Here is a 13,669-nt window from a genome sequence, read left to right on the forward strand (position 1 = left end):
CCTTCATCAAAGAATACGCAGGAAAAAAAGAACCCAGGAAAATTTTAGGAGCTTCGTATTAAGAGTGCTGGTGAGAAATACAGAGGGGAGGAGATGTGAGCTCTGCCATCTGGAGTCGTGTGGTCGGTCCGTTTGGGGCTTCACATTTGCCCACACCTCATCTGCTAGCTGACTGAGCCCTTTTGGCATAAATGAGTCAGAATTGGGACTCCTCATTGGTGGTGGCCATCATCAGCAGTGGAAGGAAGCTTGATTCCCTGTTATTGGACTGAAATGACAGATGAGTCTGAATTATTCTTACGGGATGTAACTAACCCTGTATGTTAACTGTCACGCTGTTTCTTTTTGCTTTGGCCGTCAGTTATTATCTGTAAAATGGGGGCAATAAAGCACTTACCTCACTCATTGTGGTATTTCAAAAATTAGAAATGCTTACCACAGTGTCGAGCATGGAGTAAAGTCTTGAAAAAATGTTAGCTGGTCCTTTATGATGGTGATGATCATTGTTATTCTCCCACTTCTCTATAGTTACCTGTCAGTAAGACCCGTCCACTCCCAGGAGGTGGCTGGGATTAAGGGGGAGTTTTATTCCCAGATATGGGCACTAATGTAGGTGATTGAAATATTCCTTCCCATGCCATCACTTCAGTCTCACAGGCGTTGCTGCTTTGCTCCTGGAGAAATCCTACATTGATGCCCTTTTCTCTTGCTCAGTAACACTTTCTGGATTTCCAGGGGTTTTTACTCTTGTTTCTAGGGGGAGAAACCTTCCTCCTTCTCATCTGTCTTGGTGTATTTATTAAGACGACCACCTCTGGCTTACTCACCTTGAAGTCCTCTGTTAGACACCAATCTCTTTTTTGGGGTTTCTTGGCCCTTGCTGTTGCCAGAGGTTACAAAATTAGAGTTAGATGATGAAAACATGAACAGACTTGAGGAAAGGTCAGCCCCTCAGAAATTTAAGATGTCCATCAAGAGAAGTGCATACAAGTAAAGAGGTGAAGCCATTTAGGCTTTAGAACTTTGTGTAAAGCTGTGTGAGGATCACATGAGAAGACGTTATGTAGCACTCAGTAGAGTCTGCACATCAGTGCTCGGCACATGGTGGCGACTGCTGCAAGGGACATTATTAATGATTAACATTACTGTTACCTCTTCAGCATTTGTGGGGCCTTTATTACTCATGCTGGGTCATCCCATTTTAAAGGGAGCAAAAAAAAAATTGAGTAGGATCCAAAGGAAATCATTTAATGCAATTAAGTAGTTGGGAAATAGAATCCCCCTCCTTCAAGAAAGAAAGGTTAAACGAACTGAAATTATTTAGAGTACGGAAGAGAAAGCTGAGTAGAATTTTAATAATAGTAATATACTCCCATTAATTTAGTGTCTGGTGGTTTCAATTTTGATTGTTCAGAAGGGATCAGAATCAAGAAAAAAATTTGTTCAGGAAATTAATGGTGTAAGCGTGACTGAGGATGCTGCTGAATACTTATTTACTGGAAGTGATTTTAAGCAATTCAGAAGGATCAAACTACATTCAAAATATGTCATCTCATTATGAACCTTTCTTACATGGTCATTAAATTATAGTGCCTAGCACATAGTGGGCATTCAGAAAGCTTTATTGAATAAATTTCCCTTCAGCTCCTACTGAGCAGTCCAGATTATTTATTCTCCAAAGGCAACAATCATAGTAAGTTAGCTTGGCTTATTTTGTGGATTCAAAAATGCATATAGACATATAACTCATATCTTACAAAATTCTTCATACTTTAGTCCCTCTCCCTACTGCTTTCTCAAATAATCTAACTTAGGAAGATTTTCTATATCTTCTTTTATAGGGAGAAAAATGACGTGGGCTTGATTCTGAACAATCTAGTCATATCCACTTTTAGACTATCTAAAGGGAAATGAGCTTGAATTGTATCAAGAGAGATGTACGCACTGCTTACAACCTTTTGTTTTATTCAATAGATATGTATCTAATAATTTGTGTGCCAGCATTTTATTAATTAATTAATGCTTCAGTTTCCAGAGGGAAGGAACTAGTCATTTGACTAAGAACTCTTACCTAAAGTCATTTGACTAAGAACTCTTGCCTTGTTTTCTAAAACAAGACTGAACTCTAAGGCTTAGTGATTAAAAAAAGAAACCACAGTTCACCCTGCCTGGGCTTGAAACCTACTCTGTGATATCCCAGCTTTGTGAGCTTAGTCAGTTTCCTGAGCTTTAGTATGGGGGTAATATAGCTATCTCTATATTTATAATGTATTTATACATGTCTAATGTATTTATACATGTAAATTGCCTGGCAATATGGACTCAACAATGGTGGCTGCTCTAGTGATGAAGATGATGGTGATGATGTTGATGGCAGAAAAAGGCGGGGAGGGAGGGAGGTCAGAGGTCAAAGAGAAGGAAAGAAGTAGTTAGGGAGAAGGGAAGAGGAGGGGTAAAAAAAAGAACCACTTCTCATATATACTTTGTCTAATTCCAGAATCTTGACTATTTGTTGAGTGAAGCGCATTCACAGTTTTAGAACGCTTTAATTAACATCATAATGATTAAGCACTGGAAGAGATAGCTACGGACATTATATACAACCATTTCTGGTAAATGTTAGAATAAGAGACAAGGACACAGCCTGCCTAAAATGTCTTTTATTTCCCTGTCTGCTGTTGTTGGGCTGCTGCTGCTTCTGCTTGTTTCTTCTCCGTGGTCTTCTTTTTTTAATGATGACCTGATACTCTAACAAGGAGTAGAACGCTCTTTAATTGAGGATTGTGTAAAGAGAAATCTAATTAACATCAATTAATCCCCATGTCAATAAAATGTATTATAATAGATTTTACTGAGGTAAGTAATATCAAGTAGGGTCGGAATTTAAAGCACTTAAGGAAATCAAAAAAGAAAATATTGTATTGCTCATCAGCTCTGTACATCACCAATAAGGGTATCATGGTTGATTGGTGTCCTATTCGTGTGTAGTAACCTGTGCATTTTAGGTGCTATCCAGCACATCATCCTCGCTTCTTCAGGCTAATTGTCTAGTTCATTAATCATTTAGATACATCTTTCAGCCTCTGCCTATAAATTACCTCTTTCAGGCTATTGTTACAAGAACTCTAATTTTGCCTATTTTGGAACCAAATCCTGAAACAATTAAATATTGATTTGTTACCAAGTTTCAGGAAGTTAGCACTTAAATCATCTCAGTACAACAGATGCAATTATACTTTTCTTTAAAACGGCATAACTTGCTTTGTGTGATACAATGTTACTTTAAAAACTGATTTTTATAAATTGTATTTCTTTGATTAGTGCTTCTATTTGGCAGTATTTCCTTCCTTAGTTGAAATTATTGATTCCCTGTGCATTTCCATTATACGGAAAATTTTGGCTTTTATACCTGAGCAACTCTTTTTCAAATTTATTGACGGTTGACATAAAAATGAGAACTGGCCACAGGTTTGGGAGAATGATTAGTAGTAATCACAGAAAGCTGTTAAAATATGCTGCAGGCAACATTTTAATTAACTAGGGTCTTTAGTCTGTAGTGATGTGCATTTGTGTGATCAGGTCCTTATATTCTTTTAACACTTGTCTTTATTCATATACTAATTGATCTATAATTCACAAGAGGGGTCTGTGAGTCATCAAGGAAAATTAGCAAGTTGCTGCTGTGTATACATGACTTACATAATCACTTTTTGCCCTTTTCTCCCCACATTGCTAGATTTTGGACAATCCTGTAATCATGTAATTGTGCCCAATGGCACATGTAGACTCTGGTATACTAAATTATTCTACTCTAGATCATCTAGATGTATATTACAATCTGGGGGCTTACTGTGTACCACACACTCAATTCTGTGAGTTTTCCTATTCCACATGATCCCCTCTACACAAGCACTCCGATTTCAGTACAGGAGGAACACTGTATTAATACGATGAAGAATGAATTGTTGTATTTGGCAGTGCAGGGATCCAAGAAGATTAATGATCTCGCCTGCAGCTCTTGTCATACCTTCCCCCACTATCGAAAATTAAATGTCATGTATAACAACTCACTCTCCATTACTTAATTACATGTGGAAAATGTGTACTGTTAAAAACTGCTGGGGCTAAAAGAGGCCAAATGAAACTGAAACCCTTGCAAAGATTTAGTGCTAGCTGTCAAGCCCTAACAAGTGAAAGTGGACTCGCCATGGGATCCACCTTACTGTATCCATTGAACATGTCTTGTTTTTGTAATTAAAAATATGGTGTGACCTGTTATCCTCTAGCCATGTCCCTAAAAGATGATGCTGATTTGAAATTAATGTGAATGTCAAAGTCCATCTGAATAAACAAATTGAATGCCTGTTTTTAAGACCCTTATTGTGCTCTTGATTCTTTACGTCTAGTTTTGATCAATAGGAGGGAAAAAAGATTGTGGGAACAAGTATGAATTTGACTTAAGAAACATTCATGCATTTATTTGATAAGTATTTGCAGAGTGCCTACTTGTGCTAGTGTTGTGGAGTGAGTGACGCAGAGAACAGAGAACACAGTCTCTGCCCTAAGAGAGGACACAGAGAGTAAAACAGTCCAGTGCCTTATCCAGTGGTGTAAGTGCTGTGATACTATAGGAACATACAAGAGACACACCTAACCTGGTCTTTGAAGCCTATGGGAGGGTGTCACAGAGAAAGACGTTTAAGCTCAGACCAGAAGGATAAGTAAGCAAAGTCACAGTATGTATAGAAACCCAAAGATTTCTAGAATTGGATGTTATGCCCGATATACCTGAACATTACTTCTAGAAGAAAAGCAGTCCTTCTTTAGGAAAGTATCATTGGATGAACACAGCTATGTATGTCATTTGATTTGATTTCTGTAAGCAAGCATCTTTCTCACTCTAATAGACCATTAAAGAATGCAATGCCCCTTTTCAAGTGCACAATAAAATATCATCCATGGCATATATGACAAGAAGTTTTGCGGAGGAGGCCTGTCATTAGCACTGAACCATGTTAGCAGTTGTAGGAAGTAGAGACTCTCCTGTAGTTTCAAGGCTCTTCTGTTTCTTTGTTTAGTTGGACCGTATGGTAGATCCATATAAGTCTCTCAGGTGCTCTGAAATGCTGACTCTTGCTTATTTCTTCCATACTTGTTTCCTGTACTATCCATTTTAAATAGTAATTTTAAATTCATAAGTAGAATTTATAAGACTTTTGGTTCAAGAACAAGGTGAAATTAGAGTGTTTTGATCTTTTGTCAAAAACATTGGAATTTATATATCAAAATGAGAAACATTGTTCCCTTTGACAGACTATGGTAACCTTGGGAAGCTGTATATTTAATCCAGTTATCATTCCATTGGGTCATACATTTCTGGAATCATCTTGACAGCCTATGACATATTCTTTTGAATATCTACAGTAGCCATAAATTTTTCTCTGAGGGTGGTTGTAGCTAGGTAGTCTGAAGTAACCAAATATTTTACAGGGCCATTCGTGAATTCAGATGAATTTAGTCAATTAGGTAAAGTGCTGCTACCAAACAGGCCCATCTTTCTTGTATGACTTGTAAAGTATCTTTGAAAACCACTGTTATTATTTCATGAATAGAATTGCTAATTTTTTCTTTGCTGCTCCTATTTCTTAATACCAGCTTGTGGGAATCATGACTATATTTGTTTCACTTCTTTTGGCACTCAGAAACAACTAGTTGTGATAGTCACAGGGATGATGGGATTTTTTTTTCTTTTCCTTTTTTTTTTTTTTTGCAGTATTTTTACACCTTTCCCTGTAGAATGCCTGTTTTCTTTGATAGACTTCTCTCCCCCAAACACACACACACACACACACACACTCCTCTCCCCAAAACACACACACACACAATGTATATAGTATGATGGAACAGTAAAAACAGTAAATCTAGATACCTGTCTCCCTCTGTAGAAGCTGAAATAGACAGATCTCTCTCTCACTGCCAAGGTGTGGCCAGTGGGCAGTCATGCAACCTAAGTTTGGGCAGTATGATACCTTAGGCTTAGAACAGGAAGCAAGTAATGTGAGTGATTTTATATGTATGGTGTTTATTCATGGAGCCACAGGGCCTTGATCAGAGGCTCCTGCTATGACATCATTCTGCATCCTGCTTCCTTGTCCTCTGGAAGTCTCTTAGTTCCTGGTCTGTTCCAACTCTGATCATATAACCTGCCTATGTTTTGTGAGATTCCATTATCCCTCTAATAAATTACCTTTTGCTTAAGTTGGCCTAAATTCATTTCTATTGCTTGCTGCCAAAGAATCCTAATGAATGGGAAGGATGCTAAAAGTAGAGCTCTCTGAACAAATTATGAGCAACCAGAGCGAGTTCTCTCTACACGTGTGCTTGTCACATGTAGGCTCTTAGCTTTGATCCTGAGAAGTTTTTGTCTTTCAGACTTCTTTAGCAGAGCGCAAGACCTCTGAACAAGTCTCTACTGAGGATCTCCAGTATGACAGGTTTCCACTGCCATTGGCTCTTGAAATGAGATTACCACGATGATTTCAGAGAAATCAGGCAAGATTTTTCCCAGATGTATACCTACAGGAAGAGTCACCTTTCCTAGCACATGGCCTTCCAGTGAGGGCTGGATACCTGAACAACATTCGGGCTTTGCCAGCCGGAATAAAGAGAAGAATGGCTGTGGGTATCTACTGTACTATCTTTAGAAAGAGTCTCTATGAGAAACTTGGTAGGCTGTCATTTATCCCATCCAGTCCTAAAGCTCCCCATATTAACTCTCCTGCCAACCTTCACTGCCAAATATTTTATGAGTCAACTTTTCCTCTGTACAAATGGCAACCATTATTTAGAACTTGCCTGGGGCCACCTTTGTAAAATGTGGGTCTAGATGCTGAGTTACTCCCAGCAGCCCTCAATTAGTGATTGACATTGTTAGGAATGCCATAAATAGAGTTCATAATTCCACTCACTAGACATTTATTTCAGATTCAGCATATTTAGCTATTTTGGTGGTTTCTTCCAGTTGGAAATTGGAAACTATTTAGTGTATTCATATAGTTAGAAATACCTCCTGGAATCTTTTCAGAAAGGAGTTTTGCTCCCACTGAGATATAATGATTTGCTTTGTTTTATATGTTACTTCTGGTTCATTTACATGGAGCTTTCCTGGCTGAATGTTAATTCAATGTCATGTTCCAGTTAATATAGCGAATGTAGAGTTTATTTTCAAGTGTCTCACCTCACTATATTTATTGATAATACAGTCAGAAAAAATTATCTAGGCCTGTTTAGTTGTGTTCATGTATTCCTCATTTATTCAGCTTTTTGTATGTGTACACCTAAACCACGTGCTAGCCACTAGATTGTAGTTATAATCATTTTAGAACAGGTTGCAAAAAATTAAATCAACTTACTCAGTACTCCAGGTTGAATTCAGGCACATAACTTCTACTTTTGATATAATGCTGTTTTGTGGACATAAAATAAGATTTATGGGTTTAGTGAAAGTGAATTTCCAAGTGGTAAGAACAGAGCAGTCCCGAAGACAAAATGGTTTTAAGTGATATTCTAAATAATTCAAATGTATTCTCATCACACATGTACTTTTTTTGGTCTTAGTTAATTTTTTTAATTGTGGTAAAATATACATAACATAAAATCTACCTTATTAACCATTTTTAAGTGTACAGTTAAAGTAGAATTAAGTATATTCACATTGTTGTACAGCCATCACCACCATCTATCTCCAGAACTTTTTACATCTTGCAGAACTGCAACTCTATACCCACTGACAAATAATACCCCATTCTCTCCTCCCCACCCCCACCCCCAAGCTCCTGGCAACTATCTTTCTACTTTCTCTCTCTGAATTTAACTACACTAGGTATCTCATAAAAGTGGACTCATACAGTATTTGTCCTTTTGTTACTGGCTTATTTCACTTACCATAATGTTTTCAAGGTTCATCCATGTTGTAGCATGTGTCAGAATTGCCTTCCTTTTTAAAACTGAATGATATTCCATTGTATGTTTATCCATTCATCTGTTGAGAAACACTTGGGTTGCTTCTACCTTTTGACTATTGTGAATAATGCTAGTATGAACATGAGTGTACAAATGTCTGTTTGAGACTCTACTCTCAATTCTTTTTCATATATACCCGGAAGTGGAATTGCTGAATTATATGGCAATTCTATTTTCAGTTTTTTGAAGAACCACTATAGTTTCCGTAGCAGCTACAGCATATTACATTCTTACCAACAGTGGACAAGGGTTCCAGTTTCTCTACCACCTCACCAACTCTTATTGTTTTCCATTTTTTTGATAGTAGTTATCCTATTGGGTATGAGGTGGTATCTCATTGTGGTTTTGATGTGCATTTCTCTGATGATTAGTGATGTTGAGCATTTTTTGATGTGTTTATTGGCCATTTGTATAACTTCTTTGGAGAGTTGTCTTTTCAAGTCTTTTTCTTGTTTTTTAATCAGGTTGTTTGTTTTGTTGTTGTTGAGTGGCAGAAATTCTTTATGTATTCTGGATATTAACTCATTATCAGATATACGATTTGCAAAAGTTTTCTCCCATTCCATAGGTTGCCTTTTCGCTCTGTTGATTGTGTCCTTTGATCCACAGAAGTTTTGCATTTTAATATAGTCCAATTAATCTATTTGTTGTTTCTTGGGCTTTTGGTGTCAAATCCAAGATATCATTGCCAAATCCAATGTCATGAACTTTGTCCCCTATGTTTTCTTATAACAGTTTTATAGTTTTAGCTCTTATGTTTAGGTCTTTAATCTATTTTGAGTTAATTTTTGTATATGGTATAGGGGAAGGATCCAACTTCTTTCTTTTGCATGTGGATATCCAGGTTTCCCTGTACAATTTGTTGAAAAGATCATCCTTTCCCCCATTGAATGGTCTCGGCACCCTTGTTGAAATCATTTGACCCTACACTGAGGGTTTATTTCAGGGTTTTCTATTCTATTCCATTGGTCTATATGTCTGTTCTTAAGCTAGTACAACATTGTTTTGATTGCTATAGCATTGTAGTACATTGCAAAATCAGGAAGGGTGAGACCTCCAACTTTGTTCTTATTTTTCAAGATTGTTTTGGCTATTCCGTATAAATTTTAGGATGCAACACACTTTCACTTTTAAAAGGAGAAATGCTCCTTGGAGATATCTCAGACCCTGATAAATGAAAAGTTATGGAATTCTACAAATACACACACACACATACACACAGCCCATTACATCAGATGTCTTTTTTTTTCCTCATTCAGAAATTGTTGTCATGGGCTCAGTGTGCTTTCCTGAAGATAAGTATGTTCTCCTCATATCTCACTAATCTTTCTTTTAACCACAATTTGTAGCATTCTTTTAGAGTTTACATTAGAGAGAGAATCTCATATTTAATCCTAAGGAATTAGTCAATGATTATTGGATTGATGCTTTAAATAACATGTTATTGAAATCTCTTACTACAGCTTAATTATGGTTACAACTTTAATGGATAAGGAATGAACATAAAGGGTTTTATCAACAAATCCCTGTATGTGACATGTACGTGCTTCTAAGAATGCAGTGAAGTATTCTTAGAAGAATGGAAAGAAGTTGCTGAGAAAAGCCATGTTAGTAGTTTAGAAATTCAGAGGAGAGAGAGATTACTGTTGTGACAGTGGGTACAGCAAGAGCTAGTTAATACTACCTGGGTAGATTTACATAGGAAAAAATTAAGTCTAAACTGCATGAACAAATTTAATTCAAGTATTTATTGAGTACCTACTGTATCTCAGATACTATATAAGACCACGGAGTTAAGTAAGAAGTTATTCAAGAACTTCTAAGACATGCAGATAAATAACTATACATCAGGCAAAACTAACACCAATAGAGGGAACTCTATGATGTTGAGTTATTCAGAGTGCATTTGCAGGCTTGGTTGCAGAGAGGGGTTTTCACAGTTGAGAGGGGAGTGATTTGGATCGACTGAGACACAGAGAAAGCTGTTGTCACAGTATAGATGATGTGAAAAGTACATGAATTAGGATGGGGACATTGGACTAGAAGAAAAGAGAAAAAAGAATGAAATTTTTAGAATGAAACCTTTAGACTGGATGCTTTCTTTGGGTATAAGAGTTGATGGGTGAATGAATCAAGAGTAACTGAGGACTTAGCACCTGGAAATGTAAACATCTGGGACTGAACATCATAAAACATTAAATGTTAACTATTGTTCCTATGCTTTAGTGTTAGGACATTTATGTTATCTCTCAATTCTGTTAGAAGATAATATCCTAATTTTATAGATTAAGAAGTAAGATTTTTAAAAAGTTGCTTAGTATCTTGCTTACATCTTACTGGTAGAACTGCAGATGGAACTGTACATTTACCTAGGTCTGCTTAGGACTGGATTTCTTTCCAGAATAGCACATAGATGTCTTACACATTATATATTCATGAATTCATTTTTAAACTGGGGTATGATTTATACTCAATGCAATAGATTTTAAGTGTTCAGTTTGTTGAGTTTTGATAATACAAAACATACACCTGTGTAGCCATCACCCAAAACAAAAATATAAGAAATTCATTCACCCCAGAAAGTTTCCTGGTGCTCCTTTCCAGTCAGTCCCTCCCCGCAGAGCCAACACTTCTGATTTCTGTCACCATAGATTAGTTTTAACTATTCTTGAGCTTCGTATAAGTAGAATCAAACAACATCTATCATTCTGTGTCTGGTTTCTTTCATTTTACATAATTGAGATTTATCCTTGTCGTCGTATATATCAATAGTTCCTTTAATTACTGAGGAATATTCCAATCTATGAAGATACCACAATTTTTTGATCCATTCTCCTGAAGGTGGACATTTGGGTTGTTTCCAGTTTTTAGCTATTCTGATTAAGGTACAAGCATGACTTCTGGGAAAATAATTATTATAGAATAAACTTATTTAGAACATCTTTGAGTCAGGATAGACTCAATAATGCTTCAGTGACTAACAGCCCAAATCTCAGTCGCTTAAAACGACAAAGGGATTCTTTCTTTCTCATTTTACGGGTCTACCGGGGCTCAGCAAGGGGGCCTTTCTGCTCACTATGGTCAGTTAGGTACCCAGGCAACAGAGGCTCCATCTCAGCCTGTGTTTGCATGATCACCAAGGCAGAAAAGGAGACGTAGTTAATCGAGAACTGGCTCAACTTTAAAGGTGAAGAAGACTACCAGCCAGAGGATTTAGGAACAGCCCTAATCACTATCAGAGAAGAGTACTGAGGGAATTACACTCCATCATATTATTCACCATCCTACCTGCACTATCAAGCACAATGAGTATTTTAAAGCATTTTACAGTCATTATATTTATTTGAGGGATGAGTAATGTAGCTGTGATACTCCGAACTTAATTATAAAAAGTTGATCGAGTCAGAGTGAGCAAACTTAGAACCCTGCATGCCTCTTTACCCTGAGGAAAATTGTGAAATAGCTTTAAGAGTAAATTGTGGGGCTTCCCTGGTGGCGCAGTAGTTGAGAATCTGCCTGCCAATGCAGGGGACACGGGTTTGAGCCCTGGTCTGGGAAGATCCCACATGCCGCGGAGCAACTAGGCCCGTGAGCCACAATTACTGAGCCTGCGCGTCTGGAGCCTGTGCTCCGCAACAAGAGAGGCCTCGACAGTGAGAGGCCCGCGCACCACGATGAAGAGTGGCCCCCGCTCGCCACAACTAGAGAAAGCCCTCGCACAGAAATGAAGACCCAACACAGCCAAAAATAAATAAATAAATAAATTAATTAATTAATTAAAAAAAAAAAAAGAGTAAATTGTGACCTAGTAGAACTTTTCCCCAAGATGGATCTGGGGATATTAGCTTGCATATATGAGAGAAGATATTTGTGGCTTTGGGTCAGGCTATTGAAATGGAAAACACTGTAATATAATAGTTAAAAGAGTAGGTTTTGAAACCAGATGGCTGGATTTTAATCTCAGCTTGCTATTTATTAGCTTTGTGACTTTGGTCAGGTAGCTTAATCTCTGTGTAAAATGAAGAAAATAATTGTAACTACTACATAGAGTTGTTATGAAGGTTAAATGAGTTAACACATACAAAGCATCAAAACAGCAGTACATGGTAAGAACTGAAAAGTTATGTTTCTGGTGATCGTGTTTTCCAAATCAAAAAGTTTTGTTAGGTATTACTTTTCTCTTGCTGTGTAACAAACTACCACAAATTTAATGGCTTAGAACAACACCCATGTATTAGCTGACAGTTCTGTAGGTCAGAAGTCTGGCACAGAGAGGCTGGGCTCTCTACTTAGGATATCATGAGGCAGAAATCAAGATGTTGGCCAGGCTGAGTGCTTGTCTGGAGCATTGGGTAAAAATCTACTTCCAAGCTCATTCTTGTTAAAGTCTATTTTCTTGTTGGTTCTTAGATGGAGACTTTTCTTAGCTTTTAGAGGCCATTCACATTCTTTGCCATGAGGCCCCTTTCATGCTCAAGCCAGAGATGGTACTTCTAATCTCTGACTTTCTATCTCTGACCTCCAGGCATTCCTTAAAATTCATGTAGGTCAACCTACTAATTTCAGAGACCAGGACAATGAGGCTCTAAGAAGTGAAATCTCCAGATTTAAAGGACCCACATGATTAGGTCTTGCCCAACCTGGTAATCTGCCTTTATCTTAAGGTCAGCTATGCTGTATAATTTAACCTAATCATGGAAGGGAAATTCATCCTACTCACAACCTGTAAACCAGGGGGCAGGAATCTTGGGAGCCTTCTTAGAATTCTGCCTAACACATGTTTTGCATGATTTTTACCAATGTGAATATATTTTTATAACAAGATTGAATTGAAATGTGGATCTAGAATGTATCTTTGTCATAAATATAAATATATTCTACAAACAAAAAACTGAATTGGGTGTGTTCCTAGCATCCTTTTGGAGAAAAACTAAATTGACAGTCCCTAGATAGAAATTCCACTATTGTAATTGTCTGTTTACCTAGCTGTGTTCCTCACTAATTGCTAATATCATCAAAGGCAGGAATCATGTTTTATTCATTTTTGTATTCATAGTATAAATATTTGTTAAACAAATGAATATATTCAAAATGAAATCAGAGCTATATTGTTGAATTTCAACCAATTGAAGTAAACTCTAGACAGCTTAAATTAAAAGGAGAATGTATTGTAATAATACAGGGATATCTTGTGGACTCTTAAGAAGAAGCCATACAGCTAAGACTCTGAAGAGAAGGAAGCAGGGTGACTTCAGAGACGTCAGCAGAAGGGAGTTCTGAACCCCCTGTTTAGCCTTGAGCATTTCCATTAGTATTGTCTAGATACCACACTCTTGATCTCTATGAGTCTGTTCTAGATTTTGTGTCCCTGGGAGAGAGAATTGATGGGCTCAAAATGAGGCAGGCGTCTGCCCCCTACATCCACTGAGGTTGAGGCCAGCTGTCAGTGTTACACAGTATAGCCCATCCATGGAATCACTGTGAGCTGGGCAGACACTCCGAGAAATGTCCATTAATGTGGTAAATACCAATAGCTGGCTGACTGCAGGCAGCACGTTGTCTCTAACTCGTGAAGTAGCTTGGAAAGCATAGGGCACACTCTTGATAGTTCTACTTCATATCTTTTTCCTGCTTTGTTAAGACCCCT

At 37.4% G+C, this 13,669-nt stretch overlaps 1 protein-coding gene across 14 annotated transcripts in view; it reads left to right on the top strand.

Annotated features, from left to right (window-relative positions):
- PATJ (PATJ crumbs cell polarity complex component) overlaps positions 1 to 13,669 on the top strand; it is a 349,371-nt gene that overhangs the window by 229,958 nt on the left and 105,744 nt on the right. The gene's annotated exons all lie outside the window — the stretch shown is intronic.

This window comes from Balaenoptera musculus, chromosome 1 (assembly GCF_009873245.2).
Source record: "Balaenoptera musculus isolate JJ_BM4_2016_0621 chromosome 1, mBalMus1.pri.v3, whole genome shotgun sequence".
Taxonomy (NCBI): domain Eukaryota; kingdom Metazoa; phylum Chordata; class Mammalia; order Artiodactyla; family Balaenopteridae; genus Balaenoptera; species Balaenoptera musculus.